Below are 19790 nucleotides of genomic sequence, written 5' to 3'. Positions count from 1 at the left end.
CACTTCATTACCTTTCTTTCAAGTCCCAGCAGTCCCCAGCAACAGCCATCCCATTCTGTTGTCCTTCACATTCCCATTCCTCCTGTATGTCCTAAACCTCTGACCTGCTGCGTTCCTTCCGCAGACAGGTGTACCATCCCAGTTCACCACTTGTGAACGTTTTAACAGTTGCATGGTAAGCTTGTTTCAGGTGCAAACTGTACTCCACCTACACCGGCAGTGGTGCTCTCGAACTGGCTCCTGAGACCGACGGTAATGTGGCTGTCTTGACCCATTCTTGGTATTAACTGTTGAAAGTTGAAATCCCCAGACACAGGCTCTGAGACAAAGATTGGAGTGTAGGGATTTTAACAGAGACTTCTCTGAGGATCACCATTTGCAGGGAAATAAGATGACAGGATGGGATGGAGGGAGAATTGGGGCTGCAGTGCTGTCTGGATGGAGGCCTCCACCGACCAAGAGCTCAGGGGCTGGGGTGGTCTTTCAGCGTTGTCCCCAGCGGGGGCCAGGGAGCTGGGCCTTCATATCTCTGCAATGACCAGATTAACTGGGTATAGGTTGATATGGAAATGAAATGTGACCTTGAGTGACCTTTTTCTTAAAAGCATTTCCTGGAGAGTACTGAACGCTGAGGGCACTTGGAGCAGCGGAGTCAGAGTGATACGGGTGGGGACATTTGTGCTTCAGGGAAGAAGCTAGCAGCTCTTGTTGGCTTATAATCTTGTTACCTGTTTCTCTGTCTCCTAGAGTTGAGGATTAAAGATTATGTGTGTAAAATGCCTGGCATAGTGGTGCTCAATATTATTATAACTAATAGTAGTATTAATGTTAGTATTTATATCCTTATAGTACTTTGCCATGTGTACTTTGTCATGTTTTCTCAGAGTTGTGATCAGCTAAAACTACTCATATTTTTCATGTGGCCACCTAATCCACATGGCCATGATTTTGAATGGTGCTTAATGTTTAATTCCAGTGGACTTGTTATGATTTATTATGGTAATTTTTACTTTGTATATAGTTTTATGTTTTTTGCAGTTATAATGCTGAATTGGACATCTTCATGCATCAATATTTTTGCAGGCTTCAGATTATTGCCTTAGGGCTAGATTCCCAGAAATAGAATTACTGGGTCAAAAACACTCTGACAGCTTTTGATGAAGAGTACCAAGTTACTTTACAAATACATTGTAATAACTTTACTGCCATTAACAATATAAATAATATGAATTTTCCTGAAGCTTTGCCAATAATTGGTATTGTCATTAATATAATGTTACTTTTATAAGTAGATAACAATAACTGCTCTTAATTTCTATTTTTTTGATTTCCAGTGAATTAATATTTTTCTAAATGTTCATTTAGTAGAATGTCATCTTGTATGAATGATCTGTTCATGTCATTTATTTACATATTTATTGGGATATGAGTAAGTCCTTAAAATAATCAATTTTAGGAGTCCCTTATAAAATTACTCACCTATGCTTTACTTAACATGTTTAGTTAGTCTGTTATTTGCCTCTCTTTTTCACTCTTTTATGTATATAATGTTTTAGATTTTTAGGTAGTCCTGCTTGCTGATGTTTTACTGTGTAATTAATCTATGCTTTTATAACTTAGGACATCATATCATTTTAAGGAGTCTCCTAAGCATTGAATTTTATCATTAAAATCTTTCAAAATATTTTTTAGCCAACTAATCCATCCAGAATTTATCTTGTTGCAGGGTATGATGTAAAAATATAAACAACTAGTTGTCACAACATGGTCTTATTGGTAAAAGACAAGATATGGGGTGAGGTAGGGAGTTGAAAAGATAAAAAGAATAAGGAAGCTTGAGCCCAGCCATGATAAGGAGCAGAGGTTTAGAGAAGCGGGTCAGCGGGGCCAGGTCAGAGTGCTCGGGCCAGCGCGGTTTCCACGTACAGGAGGTTACTCTCCTGGAAAGGACGCTACAGAACATGGCTCTGAGGAGGGGTGTAGAGAAGCACTGAGCCAAGGGTACGGGACTTCCCACTGAGAGAAGTCAGGCTAAGAAAGCTTTCCTGTCCCCTCTATCCAAGGTGCCCTGTTCCTCTGAACCGTAAATGCAGCCACAGTGCAGGCCAGCATGTTACTGAGAAAACATTCTTTCTCCACTAGTAATCTTATATTTAATTCTAATTACTATATATTCTACACTCTGATCAAGCTGGGATTTTTTGACCATTAAAACTAGACTATTTTAATTACTGACATTTACTGAATGTTCTGGATTTGGAAGGCCTTTTTGTGTCTCACATTCCTTTTGAATATACTTAGTACTTTTTCCTTGGTTATTCTTCCAAATTAACCTTACAATAATTTTTTTCCAGTTAACACAAAATCCCTATTGGGATTTTTATTTAAATTGCTTTAAAGCAATACAGTAATTGAAAAGAACTGACATCCTTAAAATATTTAGGCTTTCCATAGAGGAACAATCTGAGTCTCCCCATTAGTTGAGTTTTATTTTGTATCTCTCAGTAAAATACTCTAGGCTCCTGTACCTCCACCTCTCCCAATCTAGGTCACATACATTTCCCATTAAGATTTTATCTTCTTAATTTCTATTTTTTGTTCTTTTGGGTACCCACCCCCTGCCCATGAAATGTTCTATATCTTCATCTAGCACTTTTATTGATTAAAAAATTAATTCAAATACCTTTTTCAATGGGTTTCTGAAAATAGTGATTGTCCTGCTTCCTTTCCAATATGTAAGATACATCTTTTCCTGTTGCCTTCTTATTACTAGTCAGAATTCAACTGTGAATTTATTTGTTTTGGACCTGATTTTATTAGTGTTGTCTCTAGTGGTATCAGTTTTAACAGTGGGGTTTGTTGGTTTAAAACAAATGTTTACATGTTGAGTGAGACATGCTTCTATTTCCAGTATCTGAAGATGTTTTATAAATAGTGGGTATTGGATTTTACCTGTCTTTTTATCTTTTTATGACAAGGTTGTTTGATTTTTCTTGCTTGGCATTTTGGTGAAATTATTAGTTTCTAGTACTGATCTGTCCTGACTTTCCAGAAATAATCCCTATTTGATTACCAGGTCTTTAAATTAGCTATTAAGTTTCATTGAGTATTAAAAATGAGATTTTATATCCAAATTTGTGAAAAGTATCAACCTATAAGTTTTTAGCTTGTGTATTTCAGGTTTTGTGTCACTATTTTATTTGCTTGGAATGTGTAGCTTTTAATATTTTATGTTCATCAAATTTTACAGAAATTTGCAATGGTCTTTCTTTTCTTTAAAAAGACTTTAAAAATTCACCAGTAAGAGCAAGTCATGTCAGGGCTTTTTGGAGGGATATTCTATTCTTAAAAATTTTATTTTTATTGATTTTCTATTCAAGTTTTGTCTGATGTCAATTTTTTTTAGAGTGTCACTAATTTCATTGATGTTTTCAAATATAACAGTATTTTTTCATTTTAAAAATCTGTTTATCTGTTGCTGTAGTTCCTTTAATTAAAAAAAAGTTTTTTGGACTTTTTCCCTGATTTCATATGCCACAGACTTTGCTCATAATTTTTGAAAATACTCGGATATCAGTTTTATTTAGTAATTCTACTGCCCAAAGGCTAAAGCTACAGATACACACACACAAATTATTAGAAAATGGGCAATAGAATTATTAAATGAAATTACTAATCTGATCTTGGCTTTCTCTTTCCTTTGTAGATGCTAATTTTCCTTCAATCTAGAAAATGTAAGGTTTCTTCTTAATCCTTGGAATTTGTATTTCCCCTGGATATACCTAGGTCAGTTCTTTCAGCAAATAATCTTGCCTTCAACATAGTCAACTCCTTTCAGTATGAAGAGTTGACTCTTTCTTAGGAAAATGTTCTATTCTTTTTCAGTGTTACGGCTTCTTCTTTAAATATAGCTTTTATTTCCAAAGTTTTTCATGCACATTCTTTCGAGAGCTGGGTAATTCCACAAGGCTTGCTATAAAAAACATGCCTCTCTCTACCAGCCAAGCCCCTTTCCTGCAATTTTCTATTGAGGAAGAGGCATCCACTTTCAAGTCTCAGTTTTTTAGTCTCCGTAATTTTCATTAACATGCTTGTTTCATTACATCTTGAGTCTTGGAGTTCCCGTTATGTTAGTTGTTTTACTCCGCCCTCCCCATTTCCTGCCGTACAGCACACTTCCTGTTCTTTATCCTCTAAATTTGGTTCTCTAATTTTTCTGTTTCCGCTTATTTTCAATTTTGGGTTTTTGCTCTGTACTTTGGGAGGCGTCCTCAACTATATCTTTTATCCTTTTCTTTACTGTCATTTTGTGGGGTCAACTATTGCTAAGTGCATGTGTTCACACTTCCTTTTTTAAACAGAAATCTGATTATTGCTAGTTTTCTATCCTAACTTCTGATATAAAAGAATTAGATCTATTAAATCCAACTTCCTTGCCTTTTGTATGTCCTTTTCATATGTATGTTTTTGCTTTTCATTGTGCAAGAATTTCATGAGGCAGTTTTTAAAATGATTTTCTCCTCTTTTTTAAGCATCTTTCATGCTATTCACTGCCTTTATTCAGTTTCTATTTTTTTAAGTGATTTAAAACATTTTCCTGTAACATTTCTGTATTTTCCAGTTGCTCCATTTGCTCTCGTTTTATTGAATATATAAACATGTATGTCAAGAAGCATAATATATCCTAAATTCGATCTACTACAGTGGGAACTATTTGCCTTCAATTTTTCATCTTCTCTCCCTTTCAAATTGTTGGCCTCTTCACTTACCCCATAATCTTCAAAATTTTTCTGATTTTATGAGTGAAAGTTTTCATAACTGAAAGTCTCATATTTTGAGATCAATCAGGATTGACAGCTGGTGCAGATTTAATCACGAAGCATGGTGCACAAGATTTGTGTGTGAAAAATGAATTGTTATTCTGTTTTCCCTTGTCGGCCTCTAGACAGAACCATCTATTTCATCTCTTCATTTACTTCCTCTGAATTTTAGGAATGTCCCTCAGATTTGTTCTCTGCTTCATTAATCAAAAGGTGGTTACTATTTACTACTGTGATTTTATTTTGGAGAGGTCTTTTTGATTCAATAAAAGCCATGTGCAGTGGTATCTTATTGAAAACATGAAGCAGTTGTTTTCCCTACGATCTGTTTGGTTTTGGAGCAAATCCATTTCAGAGAAAGAATTTTACCCTGATGGTGCAATAATTAGTTCTTACTGCCTTGTGCTGGATATTTTCAGAGACTTCACTTGATTTTATTCTTTTCCTATTATTTTGTACTTGAACTATGAGAAATATTGGCCCAGTAGTGGTGAAAAGTCAGGATGTGAGGATTGCTATCAGCCCATTCATGTTCTTCCTGAGCACCATGCATTCCTATTCTTGGGTCATCCACAGCAGATCCCGTATTGCAGAAAGAATTATGTGCCCAGCTCCAAGCTCTTCTAGTCCTCCAAGCCAGGGCTGTCCAGTAAAACTTTCTGAGATGATATTATTCACTATTGTACTATATCTACTCTGTCAAATAGAGTAGCCATTGGCTGGGTGTGACTATTAAGCACTCGAAATGTGGCTAATATGACTGAGGACCTGAAATTTAAATTAATTAAATCTGAATTAATTTAAATCTGAATTTGAATTTGGTAGCTAGTGGCTACCATTATGGACAGCAGGACTCTTGGCATCTCAAAGCGTTCAGGTTGAGGAGAAAATATCCTTTGAAAGAGAATACTGAACGTAGGTGCAGGGAACCATGCCAGTCAACAGCACAGTCTTCTAAGACCATTGGTCCACAGAAGCTGAAGGAAACGTCTCGTGAGACTGAGGCCCTTTGGTTGGAGACAGTGCGGATTCATAGCACGGTTGACCTTCCAGCATAGAAACTTCTGCATTCTGTCCTTATTAACTCTAATGAGAAACTCTTGATCTGGAAGCTTCTAAATGTTTTGAAACTTTTCAGATAGTAAAATCAAAGTCAAGCCTAAAGCTCTCTGAATATCCTTTTCCTTGAAAATGTTGATTGTATCCTAGAAGCAGTGTTTTTGAAGTGGGGACTGAAGCTCACCGGCACCAGAGTCATCACCTGTACTGGTTAAAATGCAGATTCTCAGGCCCACACCAGGCCCTACAGCATCAGAGTCTCTGGGGCCAAGGCTCTCTCCCCACTCCATTCATATACATTGCGAGAACTACTACGAAATGCTGGCCTGGGGACAGTGAAACAAATGCTCCATGCAGTTGAAGAAAATAGATACATGGTATGGAAAGCTCCTGTGACAGGGGCTGATTCTTAATCCTTCACCCATCGTTTCATAAATTCCCACCAGCACCAACCTACCACGTTTCTTGCTCCTCATGTGGCTACACAAAAGCCTCCTTTCACAAGCTTAAGAGACACTCTAAGGAGTATTTGGGAGAGGAGGTTTCCTTGTACTTTCACTACTTAGCCATCTTCCTAGAATTCTCCTGATTTTATTTTCAGATTTGGAAAAAGAGCTTATCAACCATGCAGATAAAATGATTAGTTTGATTATCTGAGAAGTGGGAGCTTGTAAAAGGCATTTGTTTGAGCTCTCCACTTAATCTTGACAGCACTTTGCCATCTGGCACTCAATTTAATGTTAAACTTGGGGAGAAAGTAGAAAAGAAGGGTTATGGATGTCATTTATTATCATTTCAAAGACAGGATCACTTCTGTCCTCATCTCCCAAGAGGTTCCCTATCTCATTATCCTGAACAGTCTCTGGTCGCTTTGCCCTGAAACTTGTATCAGCACAACAGATTTCCACCCTGCTTCACCCTGATCAGATTCATTTTAGGTAGGAAAGATGAGGTTCACAATTATCTCCTCAAAACTCCATCCATTTGGCACTGTGGCCATTTCCAAACAGCCTTTGGACTCCTATCAATGAGTTTTGTAAAACTGGTGGCACTTCAGGATGGCCTTATTTGCTTTTTGCTTTAAGCAGAAAAATTGGATTTAGAAAGCTTTTCCTAATCTGGATCTCTGCAATATATAATAAACTTCTTACATCTGTCACCATCCGCATTCTCCTTTGCCGTCTTTACTTTTATGTTTCAAAGAGGAAAGACAGAGGTGCCCTTTCTTTCTCTTCCTATTCAAGCACTGTCTTGGGACAGCTGTCTCTGAAGATTAGTGACATCTTCCTGACTGGATGATGAGGGACCGGAACAAATTTAGGATTGCCCTCTATATTAGCTGTATTCTGTCCTTATTAACTCTAAGGAGAAACTCGATCTGGAAGCTTCTAAATGTTTGGAAACTTTTCAGATAGAAAAATAAAGGTCAAGCTTAAAGCTCTCTGAACATCCTCTTCCTTGAGAATGTTGATTGTATCCTAGAAGCAGTGTTTTCGAAGTGGGGGCTGAAGCTCAGTGGCACCAGAGTCATCTCCTGTACTGGTTAAAATGCAGATTCTCAGGCCCACACTAGGCCCTGCAGAATCAGAATCTCTGAGGCCAAGGCTCTCTCCCCACTCGATTCATATGCATTGTGAGAACCACCATGAAAGAACTAATATTGTCCAATAGCTCATTCAATGGTCAGTCTTAGAGACTTTTTATCAACAGAGAAGTGGTCCAGTGGACAGTAAGATGTGATGTATGGGAATAAAGGAAATACAGTTTTAAATCTGTGCTGTTATTTGCTTGCTGTGGGCCAATAAGCAGCCAGTTTAGCCTCCCTGTCTTGGTTACCTTGTTTGTAAAGATAATAATGCTTGGTTCACAGGCTTGATGAGATATGAATATAAATCACCTGGCACACAGTGAGAACTCAATAAACATTTTCTATTATTATTTCTCAATGGATGTTATTTTTTAATTATCTGTGAAACAACCTCATTTTACGAAGTAATAATTTATTTGTTTATCAAAACATGTACACCTGCCAATTAGAGTTCCAGTGAGCTTGAGTTCACTCCTGCCAGTTGCAAAGAAGCTTGGTGTCTGAACATTGCCATTTGGTTTTTTGAAATATTGAAATAGCTCCTGTATCCCCATGGAAACAACTTTTGCCAATTATTATTGGTTCCAAAACCTCTGATTGGCAGCTGCAAAATTTCAAGCCCATGTATAGCTAACACGGGCCAACTGTGTCCCATGGCCTATGATTGAAAGGACAATTCAAGACGGTCTATTTCAAGACCCCACGGTTCTAACAGCACACTCCCCATTTCTTAGGGCTGTTGAATGAACATTATGCATCTTTCTTCCCTGAAGTACTTTCTGGTGATATTTGGTGGCTTATTTTTCCCTCCAGAATGTCTTTCCTCATCCTTAACAGGTTAATATTCAGGGTAGGATTTACTGGGTGGATGGAGAGTCTGGGGATCTGTCTCTCCCCTAGGCAGTGGAGAAGTGTGAACTATGAGGGGGATGTCCAGGTGGGTGTGTTCATGCCCCACGCATGCTCAGAAGTGCCCGAGAAACTGCGGAGGGGATGATAGGTAAGATCTGCACTTCATAGCCATCTTCAGCTGCAGCGGCTCTGCAGGGAATCCACTTCGTATCTTAGTATCCACGTATAAATTTGTTTGAGAGAAGAGTGACATTGTAAACACTGAACAACAGTCTGAAAAATCACTGATGTAGTCCAACACATTAAAGTTTGCATTATGGCTGAGCAAACGGAGGTTCCATCAGGGAGATTAAATGACTAAACTAAGAACTCACAGTTGGTTGGATTCAATAAATTTCAGCAAACATGTAGTAAGGGCTTATGTGGGGCTGGGTAAAAATAGAGGGACCAAGAAACATCATCTCTGACCTCAAAGTTTGTAAGACCTAGTGAGGGAGCACAGGAGAGCTATGTGCTGAACGACCATGCACGTCAGTATGCTAAAGTGAAGGTGCTGTGGGAACCCAGAGATGGATAAAAAAAATAGTGGATAACACTGAGTGCCAACTCTGGGCACTGTGCTGGATTCTGTCAGTCTGTCTATCTACCTGTCTATCTTTGTGAAATAGATATCATCTTCCCCATTTTACAGTTAAGAAAACCAAGATTTAGAGATTTAGCAAGGTGTATTTTCATGACCACACAATTAGCAGGTGGTAGAAGCTGGGATTCTAGAGGTAGACTGCCTCCAATGCTCACATCTTTACCCACTAGGGAAATCTAGGAACATTTCAGCAGGAGGTAGTTTTTGAACTGGGCCTAAAATGATAAGCATTTTTTTAATGGGCAGTGTGAAAGGATTGTGGGTGGGGAAAGTATTCCAGGCAGAGTGCCCAGTACAGATGCAATCCTGGAAATCTATTAAAAGTGTGACAATGTAGTGTGGAGCCACATTTTGAAAGTGTTTGTAATTGCTTGGTAACTAGGTAATGATGAGTTGGGAGGCAGCATGGCATGCTGTTTAGGGCTGAAGTCATTGTCTGCCACTTTGCAGCTGTGTGACACCAAACAAGTTACTTAATCTCTCTGTGCCTCAGTTTCTTCATCTCTAAAACGATGGCACAAGTGCCTCACATAACTATAAAATGATATTATGAGGATTAAGTGGGGTAATGTACATGGGACATTTAGCATAGCACCTTTCAATGGTAGTTAATTATTAATTCCCAATCTTATGGCTAATAAGACAAGTTAATATTTTTGAGCACTTACATATAAGAAGACTGCACCAAACACTACAGATGCATTATTTCATCTTTACAACAACAGTTCTATGAGGCAAGTACTATTATCTTCCAGTTCACAAAGGATGAAACAGGATTCTAGTGTCTGATTCCTGAGCTCTTAACTGTACTATTTATTTCACTGTCTCCCTTCATGCCACACTGCTTGAAAGTTTCATCACGACTTGATGTAGGTAGGAGGTCAATACCATGGTTTACTAGTGAGAGAGATATTTGGAATAAGTGGACTTTGTAACAACCTCTTCAAATTATACCAAGGAATTGATAGTGAGATTCTTGGGTTTTATACCTCTTCAGGGACATATAACCTTTTGCTTAAGTCCATAGTTTCACTTTATGAATACCTTTTACTGGCCATTCAATAAAAATATTTTATTTTTTCCATATATTTGTACAAGGTTATATAAATTCACTTTTCCTGCATTATAAACTATCCCAATGTTTAGTAACTTAAAACCATAATCACTCATTTAGCTCATGATCCTGTGTGTTGGCAGATTGGGCTGGTCTCATCTAAGTGATTCTTCTTTTTGTCTTGGCTGGGCAAAATTTTGTGTTTGAACTCAGCTGAGATCTGCTGTGGCTCCTTGGTCCAGTACAGTGTTCAGCTTGATGACTCCTTTCCACTCCTTCACTCTCTTATTATCTAGGATGCTAGCATGGATGTGTTCTTATGGTGGTGGGAAGAGTTCCAAGAGCTGTAAAAGAGAGGGCAAACTCCAGTGTGCAAGCACTTTATAAGTCTCTGCCTTTTTCACATTTGCAGTTTGTCTCAGTGGTCAAAAGCAAGTCACTTGGCCAAGCCTAGAGTTGGTGTGGAAGGAGACAAGGCACATGAAACATTTGGGTGCATTACTGTAACAATCTACCATCCAGGCTTGCAAAGTCAGCTGTGGGGATTTCATGAACAACGGTATTGGCATGGAATAATTGGCATGGCTTGGAAGGATGCTGGAGGAAGGCATTTCCTACAGAGTGGCACTGGGTATCCAGAATACTTGGGAGCAGTCAGACACCCTCATGGTGTGACCATGGTACCAGATGGTGCCAGACAGTGACATGGCACTTGAGGGACCATGCAATCTCAAGTTGTTCCCTTCACACCCCCTATGCTAGCCCTTGAATCTGAAGGAGGCACTTGTCAGAGATAGCATTCTAAGAACTGGTGAGGGCTGAATTATAAAATGACTGGCTTATTTTTATCTTCTACCTTCACTGGGTCCCTAGGCTGGCATGGCCTGGAGAAATAGCTGTTATGTCCATTAGAATTTAGGCAGTCCTTACAATACCTTGCAAAGGTGTCTGAAGCCCTTTTTCATCACTCTCAGGACAAAGGTCCATTAAGTTGATCTTACTGATCCTTGAAATCAGATCTGAGTGGTATCATCAAACAAAACCTCTGGGCTCATAAGCTTTAGGCTTGAACATTCAATTTAGTTACCATATCAGTGGTTTCTGTAGTTTAACTTTTGCTTGACTGTCCCATTCGCTTATGTCCCATTTAATCTCATGAAGAAACTGCTATAAGGTATCTGAGGACCTTGGTATCTGGCATCAAGTCACACATAATATTACAACTCATTACTCAGTGCTGGTTGTCCTAGGAAATTACAATAAGGAGTCTGGTGAAAACAATTTTTAAAAGGTCCTTCTTTTCCTCCTCTAATTTCAAAATACATGATAGTATACAATAAAATCTGTGAAAACAGGAAAAATTCCTTACCTCTTTGTAAATATCTTAAGAAATAGTCTGGTAATATTCTCGAACCCTGAAACTTGAGCCTTGGAGCAAAAGGTCCCAAGGGGCTGAGACAATGATGCCATGAGGGCTCCGCCTGGCTAACCGCGGCTGCTGTGCGTCATCTGCTTCTGGGTCTGGGCCTGCTGTGACTTCAGTTTTGACTCTGGAGATCTTGTGCAGAGAGGTCTCTTTTGTGTATGTGGTTTTCTTACACTTTCCACAGATAGTGGGTTTTAGGGTTTGAAGATTGAGGGTGAGGATTCCAGGACTCAGTTCCCTAGGGGCACACTGTTGACATTAGGCCAGGAGCTTTGTTCATTCCCATGAGCATTTGTGGGGCTCCTTCTATGCCAGAGAATGTGCCTGGCTGTGTGGACCCACAGCCCTGACCTCTGAGAACCTAGAATCTGGTAGAACTCAATGAAAGTGGTAGGCCTGTGGGCTAACAGAATGCCACGTGATAAAGACACCAAGAAGAAATACCCAGAAGAGGGATTAATTTTATGGGAGGCAGGAGATCAGAGAGGTGATGCTTAAGGGGTGAAACAACGTGGATAAAACTCATAGTTATACTATGAAGCAAAAGAAGCCAGATCAAGGACATATGCTATATTTTTCCATGTATAGGAAGTTCCAAAGCCGGCCCAGATAATCTATGACGGTTGTGGTTAGAATAGTGGCTACTCCATGTGGGAGGGTACTGTTTGAGAAGGGACATGATGGAGCAAGCTGGTGTGCGGGAAATGTCTTGTATCTTGACATGAATGGTGATAGATGTGTGTGTATACCTGTAAAATGTCATCATCCTGTGCACACAGAGACGTGTGTTTTTACTGGAAGAAATGTGTTATATCTCAATATTAACAAAAACCTGAGTGTCCCTATCTTCCAGTTCTTTGACCCCTCGATTAGACACAGTCAAAGAGAAAATTAGTGAACTGGCACTGAAGAAAATACATAAAATTTGCAGAGAGAGGCAAAGACACAAAAATGAGAGAGACATAGAGAGACATGGAGGCAGGAGTGAGGTCCGTGTGGAGCTCTGGAAGATATAATGGATGAATAATTTCTGGAAAGGACACAAATCCTTTTGTTCAGGATGTCTGATGAGCTCCATGCAGGGAAAGTAAGAGAAATCTACCTCTAAACATTGTAAAACTATAGGCCAAAGACAAAAAGAAGATCCTAAAAGGAGTCAGGATGAGCATGTGGATCATCTGCATTGGAACTGTTAAAGGGATTGAGCAGGAGAGTTTTTAACAGCAATGCTGCAATTCAGGCCTGTGGGCTAACAGAATGCCAGACAGAAGGATGATACCATCAATGGTCTGAAAAGAAAGTCATTCTCAACCTAGAATTAAAAACTGAGGGAATGAGGGCAAAATAATAATTTTAAAAAATCAGGTGAACAAAGCCAAACCTGAAAAAGAGATTTCACTATCAGCAGACCCTTGCTTAGTGATTTGTTAAATGATGTGCTCTTGAAGGAAGAAAAGTGATTACAGAAGGACTGTCTGAGATTCAAGAAACAATGAGGAGCAGGGGAAATGTTAAATATCAAGGTATATGTGCGAAATGGGCACTCTTTGATACCATCTTTCTATATATCATAAATATACATATTGTAAAGAAAGAGCATTGTTCAGAGTAGAAGACTTACCCCAAAAGCAGAGTATACTGGCTAAAGTTAGTTGAGTTGAAGCCAAATCACCCTTCCACTCATTCTATCTGTTTTAAGGTGCTTGTACTTTATGAGCTGGGAGTTTTGTCAGATTCTTTGGAATTCCTAGAATTGCCACTGAACTGCTGACCTTGTTAGACGGATAGATTCTGCCATATCTGATAATTACCAGTGTTCCCCTTAATGGTAGTTGTTGAAAATAGCAACCCCATAATAAGATAAAAACAGATTTTATTCTTATAATGCAAGTAAAGCCTAGAAATTAATTAAGAATGGAGTTTATTCATTTACATAATTATGGAATTATTTGCAGCATAAGTCCTAATAAACCTGGATTTGTATGGTAAATGTGATGATTTATTCCAGGACAAATATGTATCCTGTTTAAATACTTGTGATACTGATGGAGGGAAGGGACCTTTAAGAAGCAATCCATACAAATTCCAGTCCTTTGAAGAGTTGAAGTGCTATAAAAACATGAGGCATTGATCTCAATTCTTCATAGGTGAATACAGCACCCTGCAGAGGGTAGAGAGGGTGGTTACTGGGAGCCTCAGCTGATAATTGGAGAATCGTTTTCTTGGCATTCTGTTATCACTGTTGTAATGATAGCCTGGTGGTTTTAAATCTTGACCTCAATTTTCTAGTTCTTTCACGACCCCACCAATCCCTTCCATCTTAAATAGTCCTTTAGTGGCCTTTAAATTCCTTAGTGAATATTTTAACCTAAATAAAAATTTCATCTTTTCCACCTTCAAGAGGCAGCTCAGATCTCACCTTCTCTGTAAATCCTGCCTTGAATTCCCTGGCAGGATTACCCATGCCCTCCTCCACGCTCCCCTGCTATTCATATCTCTTTATAGCAATTATTTGTTTGTATGGAGGCAGAGAACACAGGGATGGCACAGACTGTGAGCTTCTCATTTCCCCATCCCCAGTGATTGGGCAGATAAATGCTCATTACACTGAAATGGCATTATTTCCATTTGAACAGAAACGTGGTGTATGTGAAGCTGCCCCTGACGCAGACGGCGCTGAAGCATTATGTTTCTACAGTACTTTATGTCTTCAAGAGCAGTTCCAGTGACCTTGTCTTATTGCATTCGGCCCCCATTAGGTAGTTAGAGCAAATTTTGAAACCCTCATTTGATAGATAAAAAGCCCAAGAAGAGAAAGTTTAAATGGCTCACATACAAGGTCCTGCAGTTCGTGCAGAGGGTGAGCCCATGGAGAGGTGGCAGATGGGAAATAATAAAGAATAAGGTTTCTCGTCCTCAGAGAAATCACTTCATTAATTTTCTCTCCATTTAAATCCAGCTCCGCCTTCTCCAGTTCTTTTCTTCATGGGATCAGAGATGCAGCCTTTTGATGGAAGGAAGATACACCGCAGAGATACTGAATGTTAGCTGACCCTCACGGGGGAACCATTTTCCTGCGGAAGCAGCAATAATCATAATCATAATGCTTGCTTGAACTTGGCACTTTTCTTCTCTTCAGCATAGAGGATGAAATTCCCTGCTGATGGCTGTGGCGTGGCAGTGGGCTGCTGAACAGAGGAGAGGCTGGGGACAGCGAAGTGTGTTATTGTGGAGAAATTCTCGAAGCTCTCAGGGCGGTGAATGGCTCTGGGGCAGTTCAATAGGCAGGGTGATGAGTAGGGAGCTGCGATATTGTTTCTATAGAAGGAATGTGCCAGAGAGCTCTCACGGGCTGTCTTGTGTTCAAGCCACCAGGCAGAAAGACCACGCCAAACTGTTAGACTTAAACAAACAAAACCCTACTTCTCAGGGACCCCAGGAAAGCCAGGAAATCTAGTTTCATAGAGGATTGGAAGCACTGATAAAAATGAATAACTCTTTGCCTTTTTTTCTCCATAAACAATGTCACACACAAATATGAGGATTCTCAGGTGTCGATTTTCTTAGGTATGAATGTAACCCATTTCTGGGGCGATCTCTGTCATGGAATAATGCAGTGTTTTCTTCTGAGCTAAGAAAGGAGAAATCATGAGAATTTAAGAGACTTGAAGGGAGCTCTTTTTCAATATATTTCTGACTGGATAGATTCCCATTGTGCACACCTCTCTGACCTCAAGCAGGCACCACTTTCTTCCCCCGGCTTTATTGAGATGTAATTGATACATAACATTGTGAAAGTTTAAGGTACACAACATGTTGACTTGATACTCTAATGTATTGAACCAGGTGTCATTTGCAACTTGGGACCTTTTATCTCTCAGCTAAACTAGAGTTCCCTTAGAATTGAATAGCTGAATCCAGGGGTGGGAGAATCTTTAATCAGGGTCATCTTTAATCAGGGTTCCCGACCTCAACTGTACATAAAATATTGATGCCAACCCCCCTGCCTGTTCTGACTGATCTGGGGTGGGGCCATTTCAAAGTCCCTATGATGAAGCTAGTGTGGAAACCTTCGGACTGGCCTCCCAGTCAGGGGTCCAAACCATCCTAATCACCATGGGGACATGTGAGCACATTCCCTGGTCTGGAAAATAACAAGCTGATTGAAGGGGTAACTGTAGGATCTGCCCTTGAGTTCTGCCTCCACATTCCCTCCAGCTGCATGGACAGGTGTGCAGGCTTCTGCCCAAATCAGGAGCCAGTGACACACACCTGTCCCCCCACAACCCCCTGGGAGCCATTTGCCCCAAATTGGTGTCTGGTGCCTCCGCCAGCTGCCTGGGTTTCTCCCTCTGCCTGGCCTTCCCATCCAGTAGGTCTCCGACCTGCTACTCTAGTTTTCCTGGTGCTTGGTCACCTCCCCGGCCTATGGGATGCCCTTCTAGACTACCCACCTAACTCCCGGTCACCCACGAAGAAGCAGTAAAGAAGGGAGAAAAGAAGGAAGACTCTTCGTACTGAGCAACTACGTTGTGCTGGGCAGCAGACAAAGGAATGAAGCAGACCAGCGCCGTCCTGCAGGGGCTCCAGTCTGTTAGGAGCGGCTGGCGAGAGTGAGGGTGCCGCGAACCGTCTCAGGTGCTGTGATAGTGCTGTATGCTCCGGTGCAAGCAGAAAGGAGGGAGAGGTCACTTCTGTGGTGAGATGACAGGGAGACTTAGTGAAAAGGTGGAAAGGCGTCATCTGGGGGTGGCTGTGGAGTGGAGTGGGACAGAGAAAAGGGGGTGAAAGAAATGGAGGAACAAGATGGCTTGGCTTGCTCACGGTCTAGTTCATGCTCGTGCAGTCCTTCTTTATTCCTGGGGTGTGCAGTTGAGGGGGAACAGTAAGAGATGGGACAGGAGAGATGATAAGGGACTAGATCATGGGGGCTGGTGGCCCAGGCTAGGAAGTATGGACCAAAGCCAGGGGCACTGCCTGGGGGTAGGGCTGGCCTTGAGGGGGCCTGGACTCCAAGTCACGATCTCCATGGGCATGACACACGTGGGCTTGATTTGGGCTGCCCTGGTATCAGGGGACCACAGAATGTCCTGGGGGTTGTGGTATTGGAGGCTAGTGTTGGTGGCCTGTTCATCGGAAGCAGGACCTTACGCAGTGGTTGTAGGGAGAAGCCACAGGGTCCACCCTGCTGGCCAACACAAGGTCGGATATCAGAGTCACCGCTGGGATTCATGGAGGAGCAGCTCAGCTGTGTAGACTGGGCTCATCCAACTGGACCAGGGGAATTGTGGCTTAGGAGAGGTTCTCATATGGAGGCTGAGTCTAGGCAACAGGAGAATTCCAGCTCCCACCTTCCAGTGGAGAGGCGACATCTAAAATGCTCCTCACCCGCTTGGGCTAGCTGGCAAATTCCGTGGGACAGAGCTGCAGCTGGGGAGGCAGGGCCCGGAGAGGACAGGCTGTTGTGGAGATTTCCAAGCAGAGTCATCAGAGTTCGAGTGAAGGAGGCCTTTCTTTTGTTCCTGGATAATGCCAGACTTTCTGCTCTGTGACCTTCACAGACTGGCTCTGTGATCTCCCCCAGAGCAGCCCCCTCGCTCTGACTTCAGCCAAGAGCTCTCAGAGTTTTGCAGGCCGGGCCACAGCGCTGAAATCCCAGCACTGACGTGGAAACCTCCTGACCTCAGCTCGGCCCCAGCCCAGAGCTTTCTTTCTCTAGAGTGCTGCCTCCTCTGAGTGAAGGTGCGGACAGGCCCCCCTCCCCATGGTTTCCTCCCTTCCAATAAAATTGCCCTCTGGATTGGGGCAGATCTCATTTCCTTCTCTGTGAAAGGAAATTCCAACTCCTCAGGGAACCAGCCTGTACCCCTGGCCTGGTACCTAAATCACTTTGTGAGGCTTCCAAGGGCAGTATTTTCAGAATAGTTTATGAGACATCTTCTGATAATCAAATCTGCCCACTCCACAGAGAGGTTTTTTTTCCCTTCATCTACCAAATATATACATCTTGGGACATTTACTGCTAATTTCAAAGAGCCACTAATGGGTTTCTCTTCCCTCGTCATCTGGGATGCTGAAAGATTTTAAATTGAATTGTTTCTGCACCATTATGAAGAAATTATTTAAATAAAACTCCCCTGCTTACTGAGACTGTGTCTTGGACTCTCAGCCTTAGCCGGGGGTCCCGTCCACAATCCAGGGCCACCATGTTGTCACCCACCTGACCGCAGAAGAGTCTGAGCTGATGAGCAGAACATGCCCTGAGCTGACCCCAGGGCATGAGTAACAGCCTTGTGGTGATGTCACTCTCTTCTTTCTGACACCAGGCAGCAGCTGGGTGGTACTGCAGAGGCTCGGGTGTGGGCTGAGGATGGCTCCCAAGGTCCCGGGGAAACGCAGGCCCCTCCTGGGGGATGCGGGCCAGGACTCCCTCTACCTGATATCCCTGAGGACTGGTGAGGGCAGTACCTGTCGTTGCTGCGCTGAGAAGGGGAATCGAGTCAGTCTGCTGAATGGAGGGTAGCGCCGTCTCTGGGATCAGGCCGGGCTCGGAGTGCGGGAACCTGTCTGAAGTGAGGCTGTCTGGAGGGTGGTTTCTGGAAGGACAGCAGCCAAAAGAGTGCCAGAGACCTGGGGTTGGATTAAGTGAACCCAGCCTCAGGATTAGGTGGACTTGTTAGAAGGGCTGGCGACTTTTCCATCTCTGCCCCCAGGAGCTTTTTTATCTACTTAAGCTCAAACAGAAGCTGCAAGTGAGGACAGCCATGGGCCTGGGGAATGAGGGGCTTAGGGAGGGGCTTGCCACAAGTTCTCATCCCCCTCTTCTCCCTGAGATCACATCTTCTCATTCCCTCCCACACAGTTTTCTAAGAAAGCTGAGGAAGGGAATTAACATGAAAAAAGAGAATTAAAAGTATTCTGCTGGGTTCTTTCTATACATGATCCATAAAAAAAACTTGGAAAAGAATCAATTTTCTTATTTCCAGAGAGGCAAACCAAGACTTAGGGATCAAGTCATCCAGTTTGGGGCACTTTTACAAGTAAAAGGGGTGCCAAAAATACTTAAAATTACACACATATACATTTTAGAGTATTTTTAAGAAACTTGTTTTATTGTATCTTAGAATTTATGCTTACTCAAAAACTCCTATTAAGAGTAAAATTCTTTCTTAAAAAAAAATCTACACATATAAACCTGGACTATCTCTGGCAAGTGGAGTTGTGTAGTTACCCTGATATCAAGTGACTTTTCCACAGCCACACAGTAAGTGACAAAGCCTGGCTTCAAAGCCAATCTCTTTTCGTAATTTCACGCTGCTTAATTTTCGGGGAGGAGGTTGCCAGAAATCCACGTGTTCCAGAAGCTTACTTTCAGGCTCAGGCATGCCTCTCTTTCCATGGGGAGTTGGATTTGAGTGTCAGGCCATTTCCTCCCCACCTCACCTCTTTCTAGTATGGCTCCCCCCGTTGTTGTGTTGGGACCTAGGCTCTCCTCGATGCTGGCACTCCCTGACAGCTGTGTGGCCCTTGGACTGAGTGCAGGCACTTCCTGTTCTTGACTTCTGGCCCTCGGGTTACCAGGCCTCCGTCATCTGCCCCACAGATACTCTGTTTCTTGATCTTTCTTTACTCCTTTGGGGTCTGGCTGCTGGGTCTGCCTTGACCTTTAGCCCTGTGGCTCTGGGCCCCTGTGTGGGGGTCCCTCCCTGCATAGCTTTGCCTGCCTCTCCCTGACTTGATCATAAATTCCTTCCTGGCTGTGGTCCCTTCACCCCACCTCCACATCCACATTCATAATTTGATAGTCTTTGAGATTTAATCAACTAGTTCATTGAGCAATCCAGGTGTATACCCATCTGATTTGAAGTGATTTAGTTTAATGAAAATAATCATGTGGCCCAGGTTTTCTGGGGCAGCCCTAATTTTAAATATTCTGTCTCTTAGTCCTCACAAAAACTAAGTACTGAAAATCCCACTGTTTTTGCATAAAAACACCATCTCTTAGATTGCCTCAGGCACCCAGCGAAAGAAAAGGCACAAATCCCTAGTCAGACAATATGTCCGACCTCTGGCTCCAGATACATAGGTTTCTGTTAAATCTTTATTTTTGTCAGCATGGGTAAGCCTAACAGAGAAAGGTTTTCTATTTGTTTTAAAATATCTCATCCGTATTTGGTGTCCTGTTGTAGCCCCTACTTTGTGTAAAAAGTACTTGATTGTCTGGGTGGCCTAAGTGTTTCTTGCCGAGTACCACTGAGGTTTCTGTAGTCTGTGGATCCCCAGTTAGCACCTGGTACTGCGCTTATCGTGACAGCCTCGGTGAGGTAGGTATCTTCCTTGGGAGATTT

The sequence above is a fragment of the Manis javanica genome, chromosome 8, assembly GCF_040802235.1.
Source record: "Manis javanica isolate MJ-LG chromosome 8, MJ_LKY, whole genome shotgun sequence".
NCBI classification, from domain to species: Eukaryota; Metazoa; Chordata; class Mammalia; order Pholidota; family Manidae; genus Manis; species Manis javanica.
Note: the sequence above shows the minus strand (reverse complement) of the source record.